This window comes from Zingiber officinale, chromosome 1A (assembly GCF_018446385.1).
Source record: "Zingiber officinale cultivar Zhangliang chromosome 1A, Zo_v1.1, whole genome shotgun sequence".
Taxonomy (NCBI): Eukaryota; Viridiplantae; Streptophyta; class Magnoliopsida; order Zingiberales; family Zingiberaceae; genus Zingiber; species Zingiber officinale.
The window spans coordinates 42,556,311-42,581,345 of NC_055987.1; the positions used below are offsets into that span (position 1 = coordinate 42,556,311).

General features: G+C 39.0%; 1 long non-coding RNA gene and 1 other non-coding gene across 2 annotated transcripts; one reads left to right on the forward strand and one right to left on the reverse strand.

Moving 5' to 3' along the window:
* Positions 1–1,931: 1,931 nt before the first annotated feature.
* On the reverse strand, positions 1,932–2,037 carry LOC122039260. The gene has a single exon (XR_006128121.1). It is a non-coding gene; the product is annotated as a small nucleolar RNA R71 (small nucleolar RNA).
* A 22,189-nt stretch (positions 2,038–24,226) lies between these two features.
* LOC122002646 lies at positions 24,227–24,490 on the forward strand. The gene is made up of 2 exons (XR_006117691.1): positions 24,227–24,334; positions 24,420–24,490. It is a non-coding gene; the product is annotated as an uncharacterized LOC122002646 (long non-coding RNA).
* Positions 24,491–25,035: the final 545 nt, after the last annotated feature.

A 25,035-nucleotide genomic window follows, 5' to 3' on the forward strand; every position in this document is an offset into this window, starting at 1 on the left:
AACGTGTTAAGTTCCGCAGGAGATCCAAGTCAAAACCTAAAAGAACAAATAGATTAAGTTTAGGATCAAACGTGTTAAGTTCCGCAGGCGATCCAAAATTTAATTTAAAAGAACACATGGTAGCTAGGAAAAGGTTCAGACCTTTGTACAAAATTTTTGTACAGTGGAACCTCTAGGCTTTCCGAGTAGCAACCAACACGTGCCATATCTACACGGTCGTGCCGCGGCACCGTGACCTAGCCTATAAAAGGGTTTTAACCCTTCTCCACGAGGGAAGCGAGCCGTCAAAGGGAGAATCACCTTGGTCCCGTTCCACGCCGTCCAGGACCTCCGTCCAGCGATCCTACATCCCCACATCGACTCCAAAAGCAAAGGATTGGATCCGAAGATCACTTGTCGTCATTGGATAAACATCCTTTCTCTTTCTCTCTTCGTGTTATGAGAATTGTATGCTTAATTACATTATATCTTCGGGTTTTTCTCCGGTGTCTATGGAGTAGATTCCTTGTTCTAGGATTAGGGAGAGTTGTAGATTGATTTTGATGTAAGACTCATATTCATGCCTCTATTCATTGGATGATTTCGCTTGCTTTGTTTCAACTACTATGTATGAGTCTTGTTGCGTATTAATGGATTATGTAGGAATTGCTTACCTCGTAGAGAGAGTATCTTAGATCGTATACCCGAGGGGCCCTAGTGGCAGGGATACCCTGTTCACGGGCATCTAGGGTACTTCCTTGAAAGGAGAGGCAACTTCTCCACAAGGAAGTAAGAGACCAAACCAAGACCTTATTTCTATCCTTAAGGATACCAATTAGAGTTGTGTTCTTGTGATCTACCGAGGCACCCTAGTGACAGCGGTTAACCGTAACAGGATTTCACAGGAATCTTCTCTATTTAGTACCTAAGGATAGTTGCTTTAGCTTTCGGTGATTGCATGTTGATGGACAATAAGTAAAGGATAGAATGTGATACATCAATACCACCACAATGAAACCAAACTCCTAGAACTCTTAATAAACCAAGTTAATTACTCTCTTTTCGCTAGTTCTCGTTTCTACTTCCCAATCTCTTTTCTTTAGATAACTTACAACTATCGGTAGTTTAGCTAATCCTAAGTGAACCATTGCTAGTGCTTATAACCAGTCCTCGTGAGATCGATAATCTTTATTATTGACGACGAATCCGTACACTTGCGGAATCGTAACAAGTTTTTGGCGCCGTTGCCGGGGACTGCGTCTATAACATTAGCAAAAATCATATTAGATTAGACTATACTTTGTTTTTTTTCTTTATCATTCCTTTTTCTAATATTCTACACTTCAGAGATAAATAATTTTATTTTTGTTTTCCTTTATTCTCTGCATTTTTATTAAAACGCCAAAAAAAAATATTATTCTAATTCTTTTCTTTACTATATTCCATATCTTGTTTTTTGCATGCGAAGAGCTAATCTTTCAGGACAGCTTCTACCGTTCGATCCAGAGATTGATAGGACTTTTCTGAGAAGAAGAAACCTACAAAAAGCATTTCAAGCCACACAAGAATATTCAGAGATGGCTGACAAACTGTTGAAGGATTATGCAGCACCTTATGCGCGAGTGGTTCGGTCTAGCATCACTCGACCGCCAATCGAAGATAACAATTTTGAAATCAAGCCAGCAGTAATCCACATGGTTTAGCAGAATCAATTTGGAGGAGAATCGCATGATGATCCAAACCATCACTTAGAGCTTTTCTACGAGATTTGCGGTACTATGAAAGTGAACGAGGTCCCTCCAGAATCAGTAAGGTTACTTTTTTTTTTGGATTCTCCCTAAAAGACAGAGCCAAGCAGTGGCTAAATTCTCTTCCAGCAAATAGCATAACGTCTTGGGAGTAGTGCGAGTAGAAATTTCTGGACAAATTCTACCCGCCAAGCAAAGCTGCCCACATGAGGAATTTGATCGCAAGCTTCAAACAGATAGAGTTAGAATCATTATTTGAAGCCTGGGACAGATTCAAAGTAATGCTGAGACAGTGCCCCCATCACGACCTTGAGAAATGGTTGGTTCAACACACATTCTACAATGGAATCAACTATCACACGAAGGTATCCCTCGATTCTGCAGTAGGAGGAGCATTAATGAATAAGAGTCTTGATGAAGCTGAAGAGATCATAGAGAATGTGGCACAGAACCATCATCAGTGGGCAACCGAAAGATCTAGTGGTTCTTTCTCAAGGAATCCAATAAAGGCTTCAGGAAAATTCGACGTAGATGCAGTCACACTCATGTCTGCGAAGCTGGACACTCTAACCAAGAAGTTTGAGGCCATGAGAAACAACATAGCCAATGCAATAGTATGTGTTTGCGAAACTTGTGGAAGTACGAATCATGCTCAAGATACTTACCCCTTAGGGCCAATACAAGAACAGATAAACTAGCTTGAGCAATGTGATGCGATAGTCAGTTACAACCAAAAGCAAAACAATCCGTACTCCAACACATATAACACTGGATGGAGGAACCACCCAAATTTCTCATACAGGAATAATCAGGACCAAGGACCAGTAAAACAAAGCTATCAACCTGGGCAACAAAACTACCCATCTGGATAATAGACTTATCAACAACAGTAACCCTCACAACTATCCAGAATCAAAAAGATGCTCGAAGAAGCTCTCTCAGAGCAAAAAGAGATGAAGAATGAGATCAAGCAATTGACTCAAATACTAGAAAATTTCAAAAAACATCAGAAGATGCAAGATAGTCAGATAGCCCAGTCTTTTTTAAGAGCATAGGGAATATTTCTAAGAAAGCTTGATATAAACCCAGTGGAATATTGCAACCGCATCGAGCTGAGGAGCGGATGAACTATGGGAGACCCCCAAATCACTACTTAGAAAGGACCTGACTCAGAGGAAGAGCCCTCTCCCCTAATGCCTAATCAGATCCAGAACAGGGATGGAGAGGAGATCACCAAGAAAGTTGAAGGAACTCTTCAAATTCTCCCACAAAGTCAGACAATTTCTTTCCCTCAGAAACTGATAACATCCCAAAAGGATGAAGAGTTCAATCGATTCCTAAAGAAGATTAAGGAAATTTGCATAGAAATACCACTGATAGATGCACTACACCAAATGCTGAAGTTTGCAAAATTTGTAAAGGGTGTTTTATCTAACAGGAGGCAGAAGGGCGACTTCGAGACCGTAGCATTAACAGAAAATTGCAGCGCTCTACTTATGGCAAATATTCCACCGAAACTTTAGGATCCAGGGAGTTTTTCCATACCTTGTAAAATTGAGTTTGAACTCATACAGAAAGTTTTCTGTGACTTGGGAGCCAGCGTTATCCTACTTCCGTACTCGTTATGTAAGAAGTTAGGGCTCCAGACCATTAAGCTAACTACTATGACATTGCAATTAGCTGACCATTCATGTAGATACCCAATGGGAATAGTGGAAGACATGTCAGTAGAAGTAGGCGGATGCATCATTCCCACAAATTTCATTATCCTGGATATGGAGGAGGATCCCAAGATATCGATCATCCTTGGAAGACCATTCCTTACCACAGCTGGAGCTCTCATTGATGTGAAAAGTCACAAGTTATCCTTGGAGATCGGCAAAGAAAGGTTAGAATTTGATTTATCTGATTCTTCTAATTGCGACCCCTCTTCTCAGGGAAATTCTAGCAAAATGAAAATACACAAAGTCGAGGAGTGCAGTTTCCAAGAGAGGTCCCCTCCAGCGAACAATAAGAAGTACATTTACCCTGCACGAATGAAACTAAAGGTGCAGACTGGAGCATTAACCCTAGGAGGAGAGTCGTGCTTCCATGGGTTTAGTCCACACTAACTGAAATGGGGTCGAGCTAAAGACCTAAAACAAGCGTTTCTTGGGAGGCAATCCAAGGGTTTTTCATTTTATTTCATCATTCCGTTTATCATTTTATTTCTCTAGTAAGTTCAAGTCGAGTACTTTTATTATTTCTTTATTTTTAGGTATTTATTTTCAGGATGTGCATAGCCTCCACGAGTTGGTCGTGAGCGTTTCACGGGTGTGGAGGCGTCATAGGAACCAAAATGGCGAAAGACGAGTCATCGTGCGCTTAAAGGAGTTGGCCATGTGACCCCACACGGTCGTGCGAAGCCGACAGAGGGGCAAAGGCCATTGGTCATGCAACCTTGCACAACCGTGTGACCTATGCAGAGAGGAAGAAGACACGAGCTATGTCAATTGGCACGACCGTGCAAGAAGACCAATGGAGAAGGAGGCACAAGCCGTGCCAATTGGCACGGTCGTGCGATCAAAGCAGAGAGGAAGAAGGCGCGGGCCGTGCCAACCGGCACGGTCGTGCGACTTTGGTCGAGGGGAGAAGAGAGGGGGTCATGCCAATTGGCAAGGTCGTGCAGAAAAACCTACCTACCCGACCGTGTTTATAAGACACGGTCGTGCCCCTACCCGTGTGCGCTGCTCACCCCTCTAAAAAGCCCTATTTCCATCTCCTTCTCTTCCAAAAATTTTCTCCTCCCCACTACACCTCATCAAGCCCCAATCCCCACCTCTAAAGTTCATCTTTACTTAGATCTACACCTAGATCTAACATTTCTTTAGGCCACAAATCCGGAAAGAGAGAAGTAACTCCCCTATTTTTCTTCCTCCTCTTCCATCCTCAAGATCCATCTCCACCTACAAGAAATTCCTCAAAGTTCACACATCATGTCATAGATCTTGAACAGACTTCGTCGAGGAAGTGTTGGATTTGGCGAAGGAGATGCGCCGGGAGGCGACAAAGGCAAAGGGAAGGCTTCTTCTTCAAAAGGCAAAGGAAAAAGGGTGGCGTGCGACGAAGGTAATGAAAATGAGTTTAGTATTATTTTTAGAAATCATGAACATAAAGCTAGATATGATATCCTTGTCGCTAGAAAAATTATATGCACTAGATATATGGATCCCACTACTTTGGATATGCTAGGAATTAGAGATGACGTAAATTGGATGATTAGTTCTTTAGACTGGAATGATATTATGTACTCCCATTCACCGACTTACCCCCGCCTAGTCCTTGAATTTTTGAGCTCGATTGATGTTAAATTTCGTCTAAGAATGACTACGTAGGGGTTATAACTTTTAGGTTGATGAATAAAGAAGTTCGGTGGATGTTTAGTGATTTTAATAATTGTTTTAGTTTACCTATTGGTGACACCCACAGATTTGATGATGAGATTAGATGGAATGAATTTTGGATGTCAATAATCGGATCAAAGGACCCTTATGAACCCTCTAGAGATAAGACATCCCGCATGCAAAACCCGACCTTTAGATACCTTCACCGAGTGATGAACAAAACGATTTTTGGTCGAGGAGAGAGTGATGGGGTGGTTAGAAAGGTAGAGCTCTATTCTCTTTGGGCGATGTTGAATAAAGTGGATTTTGATTCCGGATTTCATTTCTTACAAAATTTGTTGAGAGCAGCTAAAGCATCTTCGGGGATCATAGTGTTTGGTGGATTGATCACCCAAATAGCATTCAATCTTGGTTGTGAGCTTGATGGATTAGAGGTCATTCATGGTAATGACAAGATCGACATCGATTCTTGTCTTGCAATGAAAATAATTTGTCGGAATGAGAATGAGTATGCCTTCCCTAGGAACAATGGTTTTCCATCACCCCTTCCTTGCCCTGAGCGAACTTCGATTCGCAACCTCGTGAACTAGGTGATTACTGACTTAATCCCCGAAACTATTCCCTCTATTATAGAAGAAACCAAGTGTTGGATAGAGAAGCGCTAGAGGGGGGTGAATAGCGCTCGTGGCTTTCACGCTTTTCGAATTCGTAAAACTATCGAGTTATAAAGCAACGGAAATAAAAATGCACAAACACACAAGAGACACGAGAGGTTACTTCGTTCGGAGCCTATCTCGACTCCTACTCGAAGGCCCGTGGTCGTTGACCGCTTTCGGTGGGCAACAACTATATTCACGATAAGTATTACAAATTAAGTACAATTATAAACTGAATTAAACTTTATACCGACAACAATAAAGTTGAAACTGAAGCTCCGGGTCGTCAGGATGTCGTTGCAGCACTTCGGGATCATTTTGTTGGCAGCACGTTGAAGAAGAGAAGCTTTGAATTCGTTGATCCAAGGTGCTGCTCGAAACCCCCTTTTAAACAGTGCTCAAGGCGCCTTAAAGCCCATCCAAGGCGCCTTAAACTAGCCGAGTCAGCTGCGTGGATCACATCGAGCCAGGTCGCACCTTATCTGCTTCAAGGCGCCTTCATTGCTCTCCAAGGCACCTTCAACCATCAGTCCAAGGCGCCTTGAGCTTCCTCCAAGGCGCCTCCAAGCTTGCTTCGCAGCCAGCTCCAGCTTTGCACTCGAGGCGCCTCCAAGCTCCATGGAGGTGCCTCAGACACTGTTCATCCGAGGCTAAGTTGTGCTCCTTTGGTCCTGCAAAAAATGTTAGTCCCAAAAACATAATCTGCAAAATAAAGTTAGCACAAAACAACAATATAGATATGATAATAGAATATGATGACAGTCTCCGGACTGTCCGGGTCTGACTTCAGATTTTCGACCGGAAACCCTAGGTTGACCTGACGCCTACTGTTCCCTCTACGGGGAATGCGTCCTCACCTACTCCCCTCAGGAGATATTACCTGATGCCAGTCCGGTCCTCCAGACCGATTGGACTTTCTGCCTAGGGTTACCACCCCCTAGGGTTTTCCTCCACCTAGGGTTACCACCCCCTAGGACCTAAGGTTACCCCCCTTAGGATTTTCATCCACCTAGGGTTACCACCCCCTAGGACCTAAGGTTGCCGCCCCTTAGGGTTTTCCGCCCCTTAGGGTTTTCCGCCACCTAGGGTTAACACCCCCTAGGACCTAAGGTTGCCGCCCCTTAGGGTTTTCCGCCACCTAGGGTTACCACCCCCTAGGACCCAAGGTTACCCCCCCTTAGGATTTTTCCTTCACCTAGGGTTCCCCCCCCCCATGGCCTATGGTTCCCCCCCCCCCCCCCCCCCCCCCCTTAGGTTTTCACCTTGCCTAACCACAGCTAGGACTTTTGCCTAAGCATCGCTTAGGACTTTCCTGTAAGCTTCATGAACCTTGTTAGATAACACCACAGCTTAACTTTGAACCCTTTGCCATAATCAAAACTCAGGTTCGATTATCTGGTGCTCACTGCACCAACAATCTCCCCCTTTTTGATTATGACAACCTTGGTTCAAAGTTAAGTAAAACATAACATTAAATAAAGGAATAAATAACGAAAGTTAACCATGAGCATCAATGCATAAGTAATATTTAAAGCTTATGCTCTCTCTCCCTTTCATTATGTTTAATTTCTTGATTTCTTAACTTTGACTTTTATCTCCCCCTTTGACATAAATCAAAAACCATTAAGAAGAGAGAAAAAAATATTCTATTTAATTTTAAGCTCCTCCTAAAGGGTAGCATAGTTAAGTACTTAGATTTTGATAAAAATTTGATTTAAGTACTTAACTTAAAAAGGATTTTGTCATAAAAACATAGTCAAATCCTTTGCTTAAAAAAAAACTTAGTCAAATTTGAAAAGCTAAAGTTGCTAGAATAAACTTTCATGTAAAGCTTTTAGCTAAGAGAAAATTGTTTTGACTTTGAAAAGTAACTTAGCTAGTTTTTGAAAATTGGAAAATTTAACAAGAAATTTTTCAAACAGAAGCACTTAGTCAAATTTGAGATAGTTTTGAAAGACCTTTTTTTTAAAAAAAAAATACTTAGCTAATTTTTGAAAAAGTTTTTTAAAAAAAGACTTAGTCTTGCAAATGATTGTTTTGAAAGGTAGTTAGATAAAGTAAGAAAAAAACCTAGTAATTTTTCAAAAAAAAATATTTCCAAAAAAAACTTTATTTAGCTTTCTGAAAACAACTTGATTTTAAAAGAGATTGATTCAGTCTTAGTTACATATAAGTTGATGAAAAGTTTAAAGTCTAAAAAAAATGGATTTACTTTAACTTTTCAAAAAATTTAACCACAAAATTTATTTTAAAAGAAACTTAGCTTGACTCCACTCACTCCCCCTTAATTAATGTCATATTAAATCCTTAGGGTTCTAGAGTCCAAGCATGTAAAAAAAAATAATAGTTATTTTATATTTCCCTAATTTACCATCTCACCCATTCTAGGTTATCAAGCACATTCAATTTATGAGTGAGTGTGAGATGGAATTAATTTAACTGTATCACTATTTAAATATATTGTCATAGAAATTTGTATTTTCAGTGATTTTTTATTATAAAATATGTTACAAATTAATTGAGTTTGCAGTCAAAAATTGAAAGTATGATTTGAGAATTAAAATTTTGTAGATAATGAATTTGAATTTTGAAATAAAAATAATTGATACTTTGATTGAAATTAATTAGTCTCTAGAAAATAATTATCAAATTATTTTTTTTAAAGATTTTTTTTAAAGGTTTTTCAAAATGTTTTTTTTTAAAATGATTTTCAGAATGTTTTTTAAAGTGATTTTAAAATAATTTTTGAAATGATTTTCAAAATAAATTTTAAAGGATTTTTAAAAGATTTAAAAGATTTTTAAAATAATTTTTAAAATGATTATTAAAAGGTTTTTAAAATGATTTTTATAATGATTTTTTAAAAGGATTTTTAAAAGGTTTTAAAATGATTTTTAAAATGTTTTTTAAAAGATTTTTAAAATAATTTTGAAATTAAGTTTTAAAAGATTTTTAAAATGATTTTGAAATTAAGTTTTAAAAGATTTTTAAAAGATTTTTTAAAATATTTTTCAAATAATTTTGAAATTAAGTTTTAAAAGATTTTTAAAAGATATTTCAAATGATTTTGAAATTAAGTTTTAAAGGATTTTCAAAAGATTTTTCAAATGATTTTGAAAATAATTTTTAAAAGATTTTTCAAATAATTTTGAAATTAAGTTTTAAAAGATTTTTAAAATTATTTTTTAAAAGATTATTCAAATAATTTTGAAATTAAGTTTTAAACGATTTTTAAAAGGATTTTTAAAATGATTTTTAAAAGAATTTTTAAAAGAGTTTTTAATATAATTTTTAAAAGGATTTTTAAAATGATTTTTAAAAGAATTTTTAAAAGAGTTTTAATAGAATTTTTAAATGGATTTTTAAAATAATTTTTATTTGAATTTTTAATAGAATTTCTAAACGGATTTTTAAAATAATTTTTAAAAGAATTTTTAATTGAATTTTTAATAGAATTTTTAAAAGAATTTTTAATTGAATTTTTAAAATGATTTTTATAAGAATTTTTAATTGAATTTTTAAACGAATTTTTAAAATGATTTTTAATAGAGTTTTAATAGAATTTTTAAAAGGTGTTTTAAAATAATTTTTAAAAGAGTTTTTAAAAGAGTTTTAATAGAATTTTTAAACGAATTTTTAAAATTATTTTTAAAAGAATTTTTAATTAAATTTTTAATAGAATTTCAAAACAGATTTTTAAAATGATTTTTAAAAGATTTTTCAAATAATTTTGAAATTAAGTTTTAAACGATTTTAAAAAGGATTTTTAAAAGAATTTTTAAAAGAGTTTTTAATAGAATTTTTAAAAGGATTTTTAAAATGATTTTTAAAAGATTTTTCAAATAATTTTGAAATTAGGTATTAATTTAATTTGAATTGTTAATTATATTTGAATTATTACATAGTAATTTGATTTGAATTAATTTAATTCTTAGTCATCTCACCTGGTCTAAGTTTCAAATCAGGGAATCCTATAATTTTGTGAGATGAATTAGGTTCAATTTTAGGATTTGGTTTAACTTTGTGTTAGATTCAGGCTTAGCTTTGGGTTCAACAAGTAGGCATTCTTTGGATAAACTTCTGGGCTATGGTGAGTCATAAGGACATCATTAAAGTAACCATGCCTTCGAGGTTTTCCAAAAAGTCCTATCCATTGAACTTAGTACAAAACCTTGGTCTAACTGGTTAGGATCCATAAAGGGTAGCTTCGGTCAGTTCCACTTAGCCAAATGTACCAGGTCGAAGTCATATCTTCCTAGACATGCGATGACTAAGCTTCCTCAACGTACTATCATCCAATACTTCACCAGTACCGTGGGTCAAGTTAAACTTGTTCCTTTTTTAATTAGTTCTACTTACCCTGCTGGGTAGCTTGGTTTGGATTACCCTATCAGGTAAATTAATTTTTTGAGGTGACAGCTATTCTGAAGCCTCCTCCTATATTATTGATAATTTTATTTAAATTATATAAATTAGATTTGAGTTATTTTTAAATTAAGTTTAGTAAGTAAAAGATACTTGATTATAGCTTGGTTTGTAGGTGTTTAAGTTTTACTTTAGACTTATAACCCAAGTCTAGATTTTGTTGATTAGTTAAATTATTAACAATCTTTTCTAACTTATCTATTCTATCTTTTAAGATATTATTTTGTAATTTTCTAAGAGTTAATTTCTTATTTTTATTTGAATTAATTCTATTTATTACATTATTAGCATGCATATCTAATTTTGAAGAGAAATCTATACTAGAGTAAGCATGATTAGTTAAACTAGTGCAATCATGTGTTGCAAAAACTGGATTTTCATATAATGTAAATGTACTAACCTTGATTTCTCCCTCTGGATTCTTGGGTCTTCTTTCTGGGCATTGTCTTTTGCAGTGACCCATTTGTTTGCATTTGGAGCATTTAATGTGTTTCTTCCCTCTCCTGATCATTTTCTCCTACTCCTCCGATTGTGTCGGTCGAGTTTTACGAGTGGGGCATTCGTTTCTATAGTGCCCTCTCTCCCTACATTTAAAACAGATTATGAGAGATTTACAATTTTACCTTTTAGATCCGTGATAGGATCCTCCCCCTTGACTGTTGCCGTCTCGAATTCAGACTCAAATTTAGCAATTTCTTCTCTGGCCATTAGTGCTATGAAATCGGTCTGATCTGATTCTTCTGAGTCTGGTTCAGAGGTTGATTCCGGAAAGTCGTGTTCGAATTCGAACTCTGGTTTATCTTGATCTTCTGACTCTGAAGGAATCTCATGAAGCTTGAGCAATTCTCCCAAAGCTCCTTAGCATTGTTGAATTTTCCGACTCGATCAAGTTTTGAATTTGTTAGGCCACATAGGAGAGTCCATGTTGCTTTTGCATATGCCTCGAATGTTCTTATGGTTTGTGAATCCCACTTTTCGCAAGTGATGGGTACACCTTCTTCGGTGGGGAGAATAAATCCAATATGGATTATAGTCCATATTTCTGCTTCCGTCTTCAATTGGTGCTCCATCTGGTCTTTCCAGTATCTGAAGTCTTCGCCGGAGAAGAGCGGTGGACGAGCAGTGTTGTAGCCTTCTTGATGGGTCATTTGAGAAATAAATCTTGCACACAAAGAAACAAGAAGACTTGTAATAAAATAATAAAAAATGTTATTAAAATAATATAAAAAATATTATTTCAAAATTTACTAAATGCGATATTTCATTAATCCCAATCAATTGTGAAAAGATGAAAATGAATTTTTTGAAAATAGTTTTGGAGGGAAAAAATGAAAGGCAAAAAAAGCCACAAAAAAATGCTCGAATGGTGGTTTCACCTATTGGAAGCGACCCCGCTCTGATACCAATTGTTGGATCGAGAAGCGCTAGAGGGGGGGGGGGGTGAATAACGCTCGTGGCTTTCACGCTTTTCGAATTCGTAAAACTATCGAGTTATAAAGCAGCGGAAATAAAAATGCACAAACACACAAGAGACACGAGAGGTTACTTCGTTCGGAGCCTATCTCGACTCCTACTCGAAGGCCTGCGGTCGTTGACCGCTTTCGGTGGGCAACAACTATATTCACGATAAGTATTACAAATTAAGTACAATTATAAACTGAATTAAACTTTATACCGACAACAATAAAGTCGAAACTGAAGCTCCGGGTCGTCGGGATGTCGTTGCAGCACTTCGGGATCGTTTTGTTGGAAGCACGTTGAAGAAGAGAAGCTTTGAATTCGTTGATCCAAGGTGCTGCTCGAAACCCCCTTTTAAACAGTGCTCAAGACACCTTAAAGCCCATCCAAGGCGCCTTAAACTAGCCGAGTCAGCCGCGTGGATCACATCGAGCCAGGTCGCACCTTATCTGCTTCAAGGCGCCTTCATTGCTCTCCAAGGTGCCTTCAGCCACCAGTCCAAGGCGCCTTGAGCTTCCTCCAAGGCGCCTCCAAGCTTGCTTCGCAGCCAGCTCCAGCTTTGCACCCAAGGTGCCTCCAAGCTCCATGGAGGCACCTCGGATACTGTTCATCCGAGGCTAGGTTGTGCTCCTTTGGTCTTGCAAAAAGTGTTAGTCCCAAACACATAATCTGCAAAACAAAGTTAGCACAAAACAATAATATAGATATGATAATAGAATATGATGACATTCTCCGGACTGTCTGGGTCTGACTTCAGATTTTCGACCGGAAACCCTAGGTCGACCCGACACCTACTGTTCCCTCTACGGGGAACGCGTCCTCACTTACTCCCCTCAGGAGAGATTACCTGATGCCAGTCCGGTCCTCCAGACCGACTGGACTTTCCGCCTAGGGTTACCACCCCCTAGGGCCTAGGGTTACCACCCCCTAGGATTTTTCTCCACCTAGGTTTACCACCCCCTAGGACCTAAGGTTAACCCCCCTTAGGATTTTCCTCCATCTAAGATTACCACCCCCTAGGACCTAAGGTTGCCGCCCCTTAGGGTTTTCCGCCACCTAGGGTTACCACCCCCTAGGACCTAAGATTGTCGCCCCTTAGGGTTTTCCGCCACCTAGGGTTACCACCCCTATGACCTAAGGTTATCCCCCTTAGGATTTTTCCTTCACCTAGGGTTACCATCCCCTATGACTTAAGGTTACCCCCCCCCCCCCCCCCCCCCTTAGGTTTTCACCTTGCCTAACCGCAGCTAGGACTTTTGCCTAAGCATCACTTAGGACTTTCCTGTAAGCTCCATGAACCTTATTAGATAACACCACAGCTTAACTTTGAACCATTTGCCATAATCAAAACTCAGGTTCGATTATCTGGTGCTCACTGCACCAACACCAAGTACCACCAAGATTCCTCGTCATCAGGATTCCCGTAACCTTCCGGATATTCAAAATCTCTTAGACACTCTTTTGTCTATGGTACGGGACCTTCTAGATTTGATTTTTCTCACTTTCGTGCCTCTTTAGACTCCCTTCCTGAGAAGAAAATGCCCAACAATGATTGTTGGAGGGTCGTTTCAAGTTATCTGATGACCAGTTTAGGGAGATACAGGATCATTTTCAGTTTACAAGGGATTTCCATAGTCAAGTGTCAGAATTCGTTCAGGACTATGAGGTTGACCAGGAAAGAATGAGAAATTTTATGGATGATATGGATATTACTAGACAACAAGTAGATGCCCTTTATCAATATCTTCAACACCTTGGCCATCTTCTTGGTATGCCTAGATTTCCCTCCAGCACATATCGGGGACCCCCTTATCTCCCACCCCCGCCACCGCATTAATTTCATCGGGACGATGAAAAATTTAAGTCTGGGGGGTGCTGTGTCTATGCAACCTGAGTCGAGTCGAGTTTTTCTTTTCTTTCTGCATATTTTATTAGTCTACTTTGTTTATTCGCATCTTATTAGTTTCATATTTCTATTTGCATCTCATTTGTACTTTCTTACTTAAAAAATATTAAAAAAAAGGTTTTGATGCATATTTGAGAACATCAAACCTTCTACTTTTTCTGCTACTTGTCCGATAGTAAAATGACTAGCATTTTCTTAGTTCGTATGTTGTCAAGACAGTGTTAGTATGTTTGGTGCATCTCCTTTCTCTATCTTTAGTAGCATGAAATAAGATAAGTATTGTATGGAGTTTGGTATAAGTCTTGGCCTAACGTTAAGGATCTTATTTTCACTACACTTAAGTACTTAAGCTTGAATAGTAGAAATATTTTTGAAATAGTTATGATTCATCCAAATTGTTTAGTACTTTTATTCTCATGGTGATTTCTTATTTACATTTTAGTTACTGGATGACCTTGGATCATGGAATCTCATTTGGAAAAATCTAAATCCCAACATATGCATCTCGCATTTGTGATTAGTTCTTTAGCACCAAAAAAAAAATTGAATAAGGGATAAAAAATAGTTGTCGTGAGTGGAAACTAACAATTCACCCCTTTGAAACCGAGTTAGGTTACTGGGGAAATGAATGTTATGTTTCTCTTGATTCCGAGTAGTATCCTTTGAGACCTTGTATAATTTAAGGAAAACGAACCAAGTGTGTGGCAGGTAAGTGCCTATCACCGGGAACATTAGGAACTCAATTGTATGATGACTTAACTAGGACAGAGAATTGAAACTTGAAGAGTTTGAGTTACTTAATACATCGAGCACAAAGAAATTAAGATTAGGCCATACTTAGGTTACTCCACAATCGTGCTTATCAATGAAACTAGTTGATAGAGTTAGGCGAATGCACTATGGATTATGAAACACTGCTAGGAGCTCATAAACATAGTTTGCAGTGTTTTGCTTGAGGACAAGCAAAGGTTCAAGTCTGGGGTGTGATGTGTATAAATATTATGATTGTTTATGCATGTTTTAACACACATTCACTTGCTTTATACGTATATATTCTTTGCATGATCATCTCTTTTATCATATACTTATTATAAATACTCTTTTGTTCGGATATCTACTCTTTTTTTGGTTTTTGTGTTGACATGGATAACTTTCGGAGCAAAAACAGCGATTGTCGACGCACCGAAATGATCCAGAGAACACAACCGTGCAAACTTGCACGGGCGTGTGGCCAAACAGAAGAAGAGCAGTGCACGGCTGTGCAACTCTTGCACGGTTGTGCGGCCAACCAGAGACGGATCCTTGCATAGCCATGCAATCCTGCACGGCCATGCCCCCCACGACCGAAGCTAAGCAATGCACGGTCGTGCAATCCTACATGACCGTGTCCCAGGAGCCGAGCCCCAGATCCACACGGTCGTGCCAATTGGCATGGTCGTGCAGCGCAGCCAAAAGAAGAAGAAGGCACGGTCGTGCCATATCTACACGGTTGTGCCGCGGCGCCGTGCCCTGGCCTATAAATAGGGTTTTAACCCTTCTCCACGGGGGAAGCGAGCCGTTAAAGGGAGAATCGCCTTGGTCCCGTTCCACGCTATCCAGGACCCCCATCCAACAATCCTACATCCCCACATTAACTCCAGAAGCAAAGGATTGGATCCGAAGATCACTCGTCGTCGTTGGATAAGCACCGTTTCTCTTTCTCTCTTCGTGTTTCGAGAATTGTATGCTTAATTACATTATGTCTTCGGGTTTTTCTCCGGCGTCTATGGAGTAGATTCCTTGTTCTAGGATTAGGGAGTAGTTGTGGATTGGTTTTGATGTAAGACTCATATTCATGCCTCTATTCATTGGATGATTTCGCTTACTTTGTTTCAACTACTATGCATGAGTCTTGTTGCGTATTAATTGATTGTGTAGGAATTACTAACCTCATAGAGAGAGTATCTTAGATCATATACCTGAGGGGCCCTAGTGACAGGGGTAACCCGTTCACGGACATCTAGGGTACTTCCTTAAAAGGAGAGGCAACTTCTCCACAAGGAAGTAAGAAACCAAACTAAGCCCTTATTTCTATCCTTAAGGACACCAATTAGAGTTGCGTTCTTGTGATCTACCGAGGTGCCCTTGTGACAGGGGTTAACCATAACAGGATTTCACAGGGATATTCTCTATTTAGTACCTAAGGATAGTTGCTTTAGCTTCTGGCGAATGCATGTTGATGGACAATGAGTAAAGGATAGAATGTGATACATCAATACTACCACAATGAAACCGAACTCCTAGAACTCTTCATAAACCAAGTTAATTTCTCACTTTTCACTAGCTCTCGTTTCTGCTTCCTAATCTCTTTTCTTTAGATAACTTACAACCATCAGTAGTTTAGCTAATCCTAAGTGAACCATTGCTAGTGCTTATAACCAGTCCTCGTGGGATCGATAATCTTTATTACTGACGACGAATTCGTGCACTTGCGGAATTGTAACAATATTCTAAACAGGTTTTTTCTTAGCCTAATCCATTCATCCCCTTAAACATGTCCTACAAATCCCGTTTAAATCCTGACAAATTCCTAAAAATTCCTGAAAAATCCAATAAGATTATTTCTCCCATAACGCTTATTATTTAAATATTGGTTAAGTGTCGTATTTTACATTCTCCCCCACTAATAAAAAATTTGGTCCCTAAATTTCCTGCTCAACTCAGGGATCCTCATCCTAGGGTAACAACCAACAACATACTCATATTCTAATTCATCTCAGTATCAGAATAAATCTCCAACTGTAAGGGATGAATCTGTGGGTTATGAGCTCATCCCGCTTCCGCTACTCCCACCCTTCTATCTAGCCTACTGTGGGTAAATCAACTGCCTCCAAAATCCATAACACACACTATCAACAAACCTCTAACATCCATATAATGTGCTCCGACTTTCCATCTATCTGAGGGTGAAAACCTCTACTACAACAAGATCCATACTCATGATCTGCTACAAACTCTGCTAGATACGTGAAATGAATCACGGATCTCAACCTGATACAATTCTCATAGATATACCATAAAGTCTGATGATGTCCTGATCGTATAACCCTGCTAATCGATTCAAAGAATTCATCCTACAGTTCACTCGAAAAGGAGCAAATTAGTCAATCTATCAACGATTACCTAATATCGCAACATATCCTCTATAAGTCCTGGATAATCCCACGGATAGATCATCAACAATTAACCTATCACCACTAATCTCTAGCAGTATTTGATGGATCTAACTAATAACTGACACAACACAAGTCATACATGGCTCTTCGATCTCGGCATAAACGGTACCATCCAGTAGTTGAAGGATGACGGCCACCTGTTTGTCGATGTCTCCATTACATCCGTTCGGAAGAATGAGCTTGTGGCCTCGCTCCCCGAGGACGCTATTGTTGATCTAGCATAGTTCTTTTCTACCAGTATTTTATAACATGGAACAATCTTTGTAAATTTTTCTAAGTACTAATCCACGCATCCCTGTTTGGCACTTTAAAATTTGCCTGCTTCGTATCCTCTTTATTCTTTCTATATAACTTAGTCACCTCGTGTAATAGTTTGGATCTCCCATTAATTATGGTTGAATGGTAACCCATTGTAGGAAATAAGAAAGGGCATTGGATTCAACCGGGTCGAGTATCTTCCCCACTCATCATTTTCATGTAAAGATTCCTCTCTGCTAGGTTATGATTCACCTAGTCAAGTGGGGAGTCTTTGACACTTGCATTTTTATTCGAAAATCTCGATGGCGGCCACAAGGTTTGATAACCGCCTCTCGACTTTCAATACCTTCTTCGAACTTAGAGTTTAGGTTTAATAGTTGTCACTCAACTTTTGATTCCCCCTCGTGCTCAGGTTTATAGTTGTCGCTCGACTGTTGTTGCGAAGTCACTCGATTTTTATCCATCGTTCAACTATTTATAGTTTACAGTCCAAGGGTTTATAGTCACCGCTCGACGGTCGAATTGCTATCGTGCTTGAGTTTATAGTTGTCGCTCGACTATTTGATTATCCATGTTCAAGAGTTTATAGCCGCTGCTCGGCTTATGAAACTTTCTCCTTGAATCCAGGGTTTATAGTTGTCGCTCGACTGTTGACTTTCATTGCTCTCGAGTTTAAAGCCGCTGCTCGGCTGTAATTCTTGCATGCTAGGGTTTATAGATGCCGCTCGGCTTTTTTTTATATATAAAAGGTAAATAAATGGAATGGAAGAATACATATACAAGCCAAAGGTACGGTCAATCCTAACACATCATGTCCAGACAAATACTAGATTAGTGTAGAGTCTCGCCATACCTTGTAGGCATGACATATGCATAGATACACCAACCTACATCATTGTCAAACAAAATCATACAATAGATAATCTCACAAACACCGCTAATATATATTACATCACTATTGCTAATGTGATGCCATCATCGTCGCCATGAAATCATCTGTCCATGGTTATTCCTCCACACCTCCAGTATACCCGATCTTCCTCCAAGTCGGCTGCCTCCATCATCAGTGGCCCTCCAATAGCGGTAGAGGTAAGCACGACCATGTTTGGATCTTGACCCTTCCATGATCTCAACCAATCCAATAACCGAACAAAACTCCCACCATCCTCCACTATGGCTGGAGCTCCGACCATCCTCTGATCACCGCCGTAGGGACACTCCATAGGTAGGGATGATCCAAAATTAGAGTTCAACAAAGGTTAGAGCCAACGCATGGTGCTTCTTTCATCCATAAGTCATATTGTGGCAGCCCTCCGTTTGAGTCTTCCTCTTCCGACCATGGGCAGCCCCTCCTCCACCTACGCTGTCGCCTCGCCGGACCGTCTACCATGGCCGATTGCATCCGCTATCCCTCTCCATGTGTGCTCCCCCGGCCAAGGGAGCATATTGCGTGAAATGCATGAGCAGGGTAGCTCCTTCACCGGGGAGGTAGCTCCGAGGAGGCTGGAGTTGGCCGGCTGCCATTGCCGGAGAAGAGAGAGCCAATTCCAGTGAGTGGCTTTGAACCCATGGGCTGTGACTTGGACTTGAGCCCAACTCCTTTGGCCCACAAGCCCACCATGTTTGAGTGTGATCTGTCACCAGAAATGAGAGGGAGAGTGAAAACTTTGAGATGGAGTTTGAATTTCAAACCTGCCGCCGAATTTGTCCTTTCCCACTCTTTTGCCCAATTTCGAATTTTGAACTTTGAAAATTCCCTCTCCTTTCTCTTGGACCAGCTGACCACTTTTCTCCAAGGTGACATCAGCCTCCATCCTTCCAAATTTGTTGAAAAATAGGGCAAAAGAATGCTGATGGTTAGAAAATAGTCAACCCCTCCAATCTGCAAATTTCGTGCAAACTCTCACAGCCGACGGTCACCGTGGCACTTCTTTAGCCTTCTCCCTCTTGTTCCACCATGTCATCTAACAAGAGAGCCGGTGAGGTGAACTGAAGAGGTGCTTTCCTTGATCTATGGCCGGATGTTGCTGTTGACGGGCGGCGGCACAAATTCTGCTGCTGCTGGGGAAACTGTTGAACAGAGATCAGTTGGTGTACCTCATTGGACTTGGCTGCAGTTGCTCGTAGACATCTTAGCCACCAGAGTTGGAACGCCTCCTTCATTCCCATCTGACAGCCACTGAGTTTGCTTGACAATGATTCCCAAGGTGGTGGTGGAGTGGGGCGGCAGTGAGCTTGCATGACCAGGGGAGACCACTCACAATAACCTCCTCCTCCTACTGCTCCGGTGTGGTAGTTGGGTAGGGGTCTTCAAGCTCACCATTCCCTCCTTGTGTGGTCAGGCCGCCTCTTCCGCAGCCCTTCACTAGGGCCAGTGGCTGTTGGCCACCGTCGGCGGAGGATGGGAGAGTCCCCACCGCCGCTCAGCTTTGGAATCTTTAACAGGATATTATAGTCGCTGCTCGATTATCAGTTATTTCATAACAAGAGTTTTTAGCCATCGCTCAACTTTGAAATCTTTAACAGGAGTTTATAATCATTGTTTAACTTTCAGTAATTTTGTAACGAGAATTTATATCCTTCACTCGGCTTATGTTTTTCATCGCCTCCCGATTTTATAGCCACCGCTAGCCTATTGGTTTCTAGTTGGCCCAGGGTTTATAGTCATCGTTTGACTATTGATTTCTGTAAGGTTAGAGTTTATAGCCGTCACTCGACCGTTGATTTTATGTTGGTCCTAGATTTATAGTCGCAGCTCGACTTCCAATAATTTCGTAATGAGAGTTTATAGTCATCACTCGACTTTGGTGTCCTTAACAAGGATTTATAATCATCGCTCGACTTTCAGTAATTTCATAACGAGAGTTATAGTCGTCACTCGGTTTAGGCGTTTCGTCGCCTCCCGATTTTATAATCGTCGCTCGATAAAGTTGAAGATGGTTAACGTTCCAAGGCCACTCTAGATTCCATCCATTCTCATCTTGTAAATAGTAGGACCAAGAGATGAGCTTCCGAATGACCTTATATGGGCCTCCTCGTGGTGCCTCTAATTTGGTAACATCACCAACCGGATTCATTCTCTTCTAAACTAGGCTCCGACCTGGAACGGTCTGAGGATTACTTTCTGGTTGCAGCTTTACTTCATCCTTTTCCAATAGGTTATTAGTCGAATGGTGGGCTTATCTCTAACTTCGCCTATTAAGTCCAGCTTCATAAGCCGCCGATTGGCGTTTTCCTCATCGTAGAGCTGCACCCGGTCGAACTCTAGCCCTACTTTGACCGACACCACTGCCTCACCTCCGCACACCAAGTGAAATAGGGTTATGTCGATTTTCTTCTCTAGGCATGTGTTGGAATGTATACTAAAAGTCTAGCTTTTTGTATAAACATTTACTTAGAAATAAGAATCATATTGGTCAAATATCTATATTTATAAGCTAAGTGTAGTTGTTCAATTAATTTATATTGTAGATAACATAGTGTGTGGTGTCACACACAGAAGATAATGTTATCAATTCCTTATAAATTATAAACAGTAGCTCACGACTGAGATGGAAATGAACAAACCATTGAAATAGTCATAGTGTAATTATGTGTTAGTTTATTTTGACTGATAAATTACACTAGTACACTATGAGTGTATTTAGCAGAACCATTTAAGGTAAATTTTTTTTTATACTGACTTAATAAAAGAGCAAGATCTTTGTTATTATGGAAGTGTGTGCTCTTAATCATGATATAATAACAAGCACGTATACTTAATATTCATTTCTTTGATTTATCAAAGGATGCGATTTAGTTCGATAAATCAATAGGCCGGATAAGTTGGGAAATAGTATTATTTATATAATGTATTATTGATTATAGAATGAAACTGTGTTCTAGTAATCTAGGTTGAGAATGACCCCAAGAGGAGCTCATAAGAATTGTCATGTTAAATCCTGCAGGTGGACTTAGTCCGACACGACAGTAAGATTGAGTGGTACTACTCTTGAACTAAGATATTAATTAAAGTGAGTTGTCAGCAACTCATTTAATTAATGGACATTTGACATTTTAAACATAGGGAGATTAACACACTTATGATAAGAATGAGTCTAAAATGTAATTAGGGATTGGTGCAGTAATTCAATAATAATTCTTTAGTCGAATAAATTATTATTGATGAAATTAAGTTGGGTGTTCGGGGCGAACACGGGAAGCTTAATTTCATCGGGAGACCAAAACTAATTCCTCTTCTCGGTCCCTATCATAGTCTATTATTTATAAAGTATTATACCCACCTATATCCACCTTTATACCCATCCTAAGGTGGTCGGTCAAGCAAACTTGAACCCGAGCTTGGGCCGGCCAAGCAAATAGGATGAGCCAAGTTGTGTGGCCGACCCTAGCATGAATCCAAGCTTGGTGTGGCTGACCACATTAAATTAAAAAGGGTTTTATTTTTTAAATATTTCTTATGTGGATACCATGGTTTTAAAAGAGAGTTTAAAATTTAAATATTTCCTTTTATAGCTTTCTACAAAAGATAAAGTTCAAGGTTTGATATCTTTTATTATTTGTAGTTAAAAGGAAGATTTTAATTTTTTTTATAAAACTTTCCTTTTATGAAACCATCCTCATGATTTTAAAAGAGAGTTTTAAAATTAAATCTTTCCTTTTATAGTTTCTACAAAAGATTAAGAAAAGATTTGATATCTTTCCTTATTTGTAAATTGAAAGCAAAATTTTAATTTTTAATAAAACTTTCCTTTTATGAAACCATGTTCATGATTTTAACAGAGAGTTTTAAAATTAAAATTTTCCTATTATAGTTTCTACAAAAGATTAAGAAAAGATTTGATATCTTTCCGTATTTGTAGATTGAGAGGAAGATTTTAATTTTAAAGATGACTTTCCTTTTTGAAAATCATCCACATGTTTTAATAGAGAGATTTTAATTTATAAAATTTCCTTTTATAACCAAGAAAAATTAATAGAAAAATTTTTATTTTAAAAAATTTCTAGAAACAAATTAGGAAGTTTTAATTCTTGTGATTAAAACTTTCCTTGCTTGGAGAATTAGAGGTGGCCGACCACTTTAATAAAAGAAATGGAAATTGTTTTTTATCAATTAAATTTTCCTTTTCATGGCAAAGAAAATAAGGAAGTTTTATTAAAACTTTCTTTATTTGTCAAGACCAAGGAATATAAAAGAGAGGGAGGGGGTGCCTTCACAAAGAGAACTCTCTTCTATTCCTCTCCTCTCTTCCTTGGTGTGGCCGACCCTCTTATTCTCTCTTTTCCTTTTTCTTTCTTCTCCTTGGCCGAACCTCATCATCTCATCGAGCTTGGAATGTGGCCGGATTTTGCTTGGAGAAGAACGAGAAAAAGGAGGCTTTGTTTCTAGCATCTCTTGGAGCTTGGTGGTGGCGGCCGAGGCTTGCTATCTCTTAGAGAAATTAGCTTGGCCAAAACTTGGAAGAAGGAAGAAGGAGGGTTGGTGGATTCTCGTCTCAGTAGATCATCACCAACACGACATCCGAGATAAGAAGAGGAATACAGTAGACGATCAAGAGGTTGTTGCATACAAAGAAAGGTATAACTAGTAATTCTTTTCCGCATCATACTAGTTTTCTTTGTATAGATTTGATATACCAAACACGAGAGGCTAGAGATTCTAGATATTCAGATTTGTTTCGAGTTTGTGTTTCTTTGTTTTTCGATCTTGTGATTCGATTGTTCCTTTTGGTTAAACCTAGAGTTATATAAGGAAAATAAATATTGAATTTCGTTAAGAGGCTTTGTCGAGGCAGTGGTGGATGTTCCCATACCCAAGAAGGCCAAGTGTCTCGCCATATTTGACCTGGGAGCCAATTTTTGAAATTAATATTTAATTGAATTTGTAACATAGGTGGATTTGGATCTATAATGTTAAGTATCGTTTGCGATCCAAGTCTAAACCTCTAAGAACAGATAAGTTAAATTTGGAATCAATAATGTTAAGTTTCGTTTGTGATTCTGAATTTATTTTCTAAAGTATACAATAGGTTGTTAGGAAAAGTTCAGGACTTGTACAAAATTTTTGTACAGGGGAACTGGTACGATATTCCTAGGACCAACCAACAATTGGTATCAGAGCTAGGGTTTGCCTCTGTGTGTTTGGTTTTCAGTTTAATTATGCACATGTCATACATAATTTAGGCATGATAATAGTAGGATATTTTAACTCTGTGGTTGCAGGCTCCAACTATTATGACTTACTGGTTATTGCGTGTGATTAGACCCTTGGACATGTCAAGGGCATTTTATTGTGTGTGCATGATTGTATTTAACTAATACAGCAAGAGTTGTATTAGACATAGGATTTTTCTTTTATGTTCGATCTAGACTTGTTGTACATTCCCTTATGGAATATAAGATCGATGTATGCAATTTTTTTTTTGTCGCAGATCGTATCCTTATGAGGCGTGGTGCTATAGGAGGACTATAGGTGTGAGATCTCGGAAAATTTAATTAATAGGGTTATTTAGAAAATAGCCTTATAGAATTTTTCCGGAATTTTTAGAAATTTTCTGGGAATTTTTCGGAGTTCGTACGACGAGTTTTGAGGGGATCAATTCTGGACACGGATAAAGCTTGTTTGGGATACCCATTTAACTAAGGAAATGTTTTATTTATAAATTCAAATTCGTTTCCTTTTCTCCCCCAAATCGCCGATCCACTCCTCTTCCCCGACCCTTCCTCTGTTCTCTCTCGCGGACGAACCGAACCCAGTGGACTTCCGGCAATCGTCGACGTCGACTGAGGCCTCGTCGCCGGAGCTTGCCAGAGATCGAAGAAGGGGGCCGGATCATCTTGATCTACTCTTCTCCACCCTTCCCCAACGCCGACACCAAGGGAGATGATCGCCGGAATGAAGAGGCAATTAGGGCTCCGAGGCTAGCTCCGATTTCTTCTTCTCTGGATGTTCACTGATCTGTGCCCTAGCACGGTCTGCGTTTCCCCGATCGATGCCATTGGATCAAGCCAGATCCACCGATCGCCGGTGTAGAGAGGCAGTTAGGGCTTCAATGGGTAAGTAATCCGAACCTTATTCCTTCTATTTCTTTGATTTGTGCCCTAGCTTCGAGTTTCATCCTCGATTCTTGCTTTTCCTCTTTGATCGTCGGAGATCCTAGGTCAGGTCATGGATCGTTTGAGTGGATCTTGGATTCCTCTGCTGGAGCTAGGTCTTGGCAGACGCTGGCTAGTTGAGGGTCAGTAGATTCAATACATTGCATTATGGATTGGATTAGGTGACACTTTCTGGAGGCAACCGATCGAGGTAATGCATTGTTGATTCTTACTCTCTTTTCTTTGTTGTGATCTTGATGTCAGATTCAATTGTTTGCTGTAAATCCCTTGATCAGTACTTGGACTTTCTCTTCTTCACTGTGATTGAGGTCTCGGTTGAAGTGGAGAAGAATCCCAGCAGTCAATAGGTTCTGATCAGTGAGGTGTGCTCAAGATTTCAGCAAGGTTGAGTGCTGTGAACTTTCTTGGGTTCCAACAGCAACTACCCTAACTGACAGCAACATCTTGGGTGGTGATCTACTGGTGATCACCTTGGATTTGGGTAAGTTTTTGGAGGTCAATTGTTACCTTGTTTTAATGATACGAATTAGGGTTATATTTAGTTGGTTATGTGTAGATTTAGGTATGATTTGGATTACATGATTACTAGAGGTTGTAAGTAGTGGTTGATTGTGATTAGATTTGGTTGCTTAGATTAAACTAATGGAATGATTAGGGTTAAGACAATTAACCCTAGTCAACTATTGGATTTAATCTAAGTTTAGATTTCTAATCTAAATGGTGATTAGGGTTTTGCCCTAATTTAGTTTTGGAGATTTTATTTAGCTATTCATTTGGATTTAGCTAAATAAAATATATATATATTGTTTGACACAGGACTCTGATTCGAGATGGGCGTCTCGACTTCGGATTTGGATTGTACCTTCTATTTGAGGCGGGTACCCTTTGACT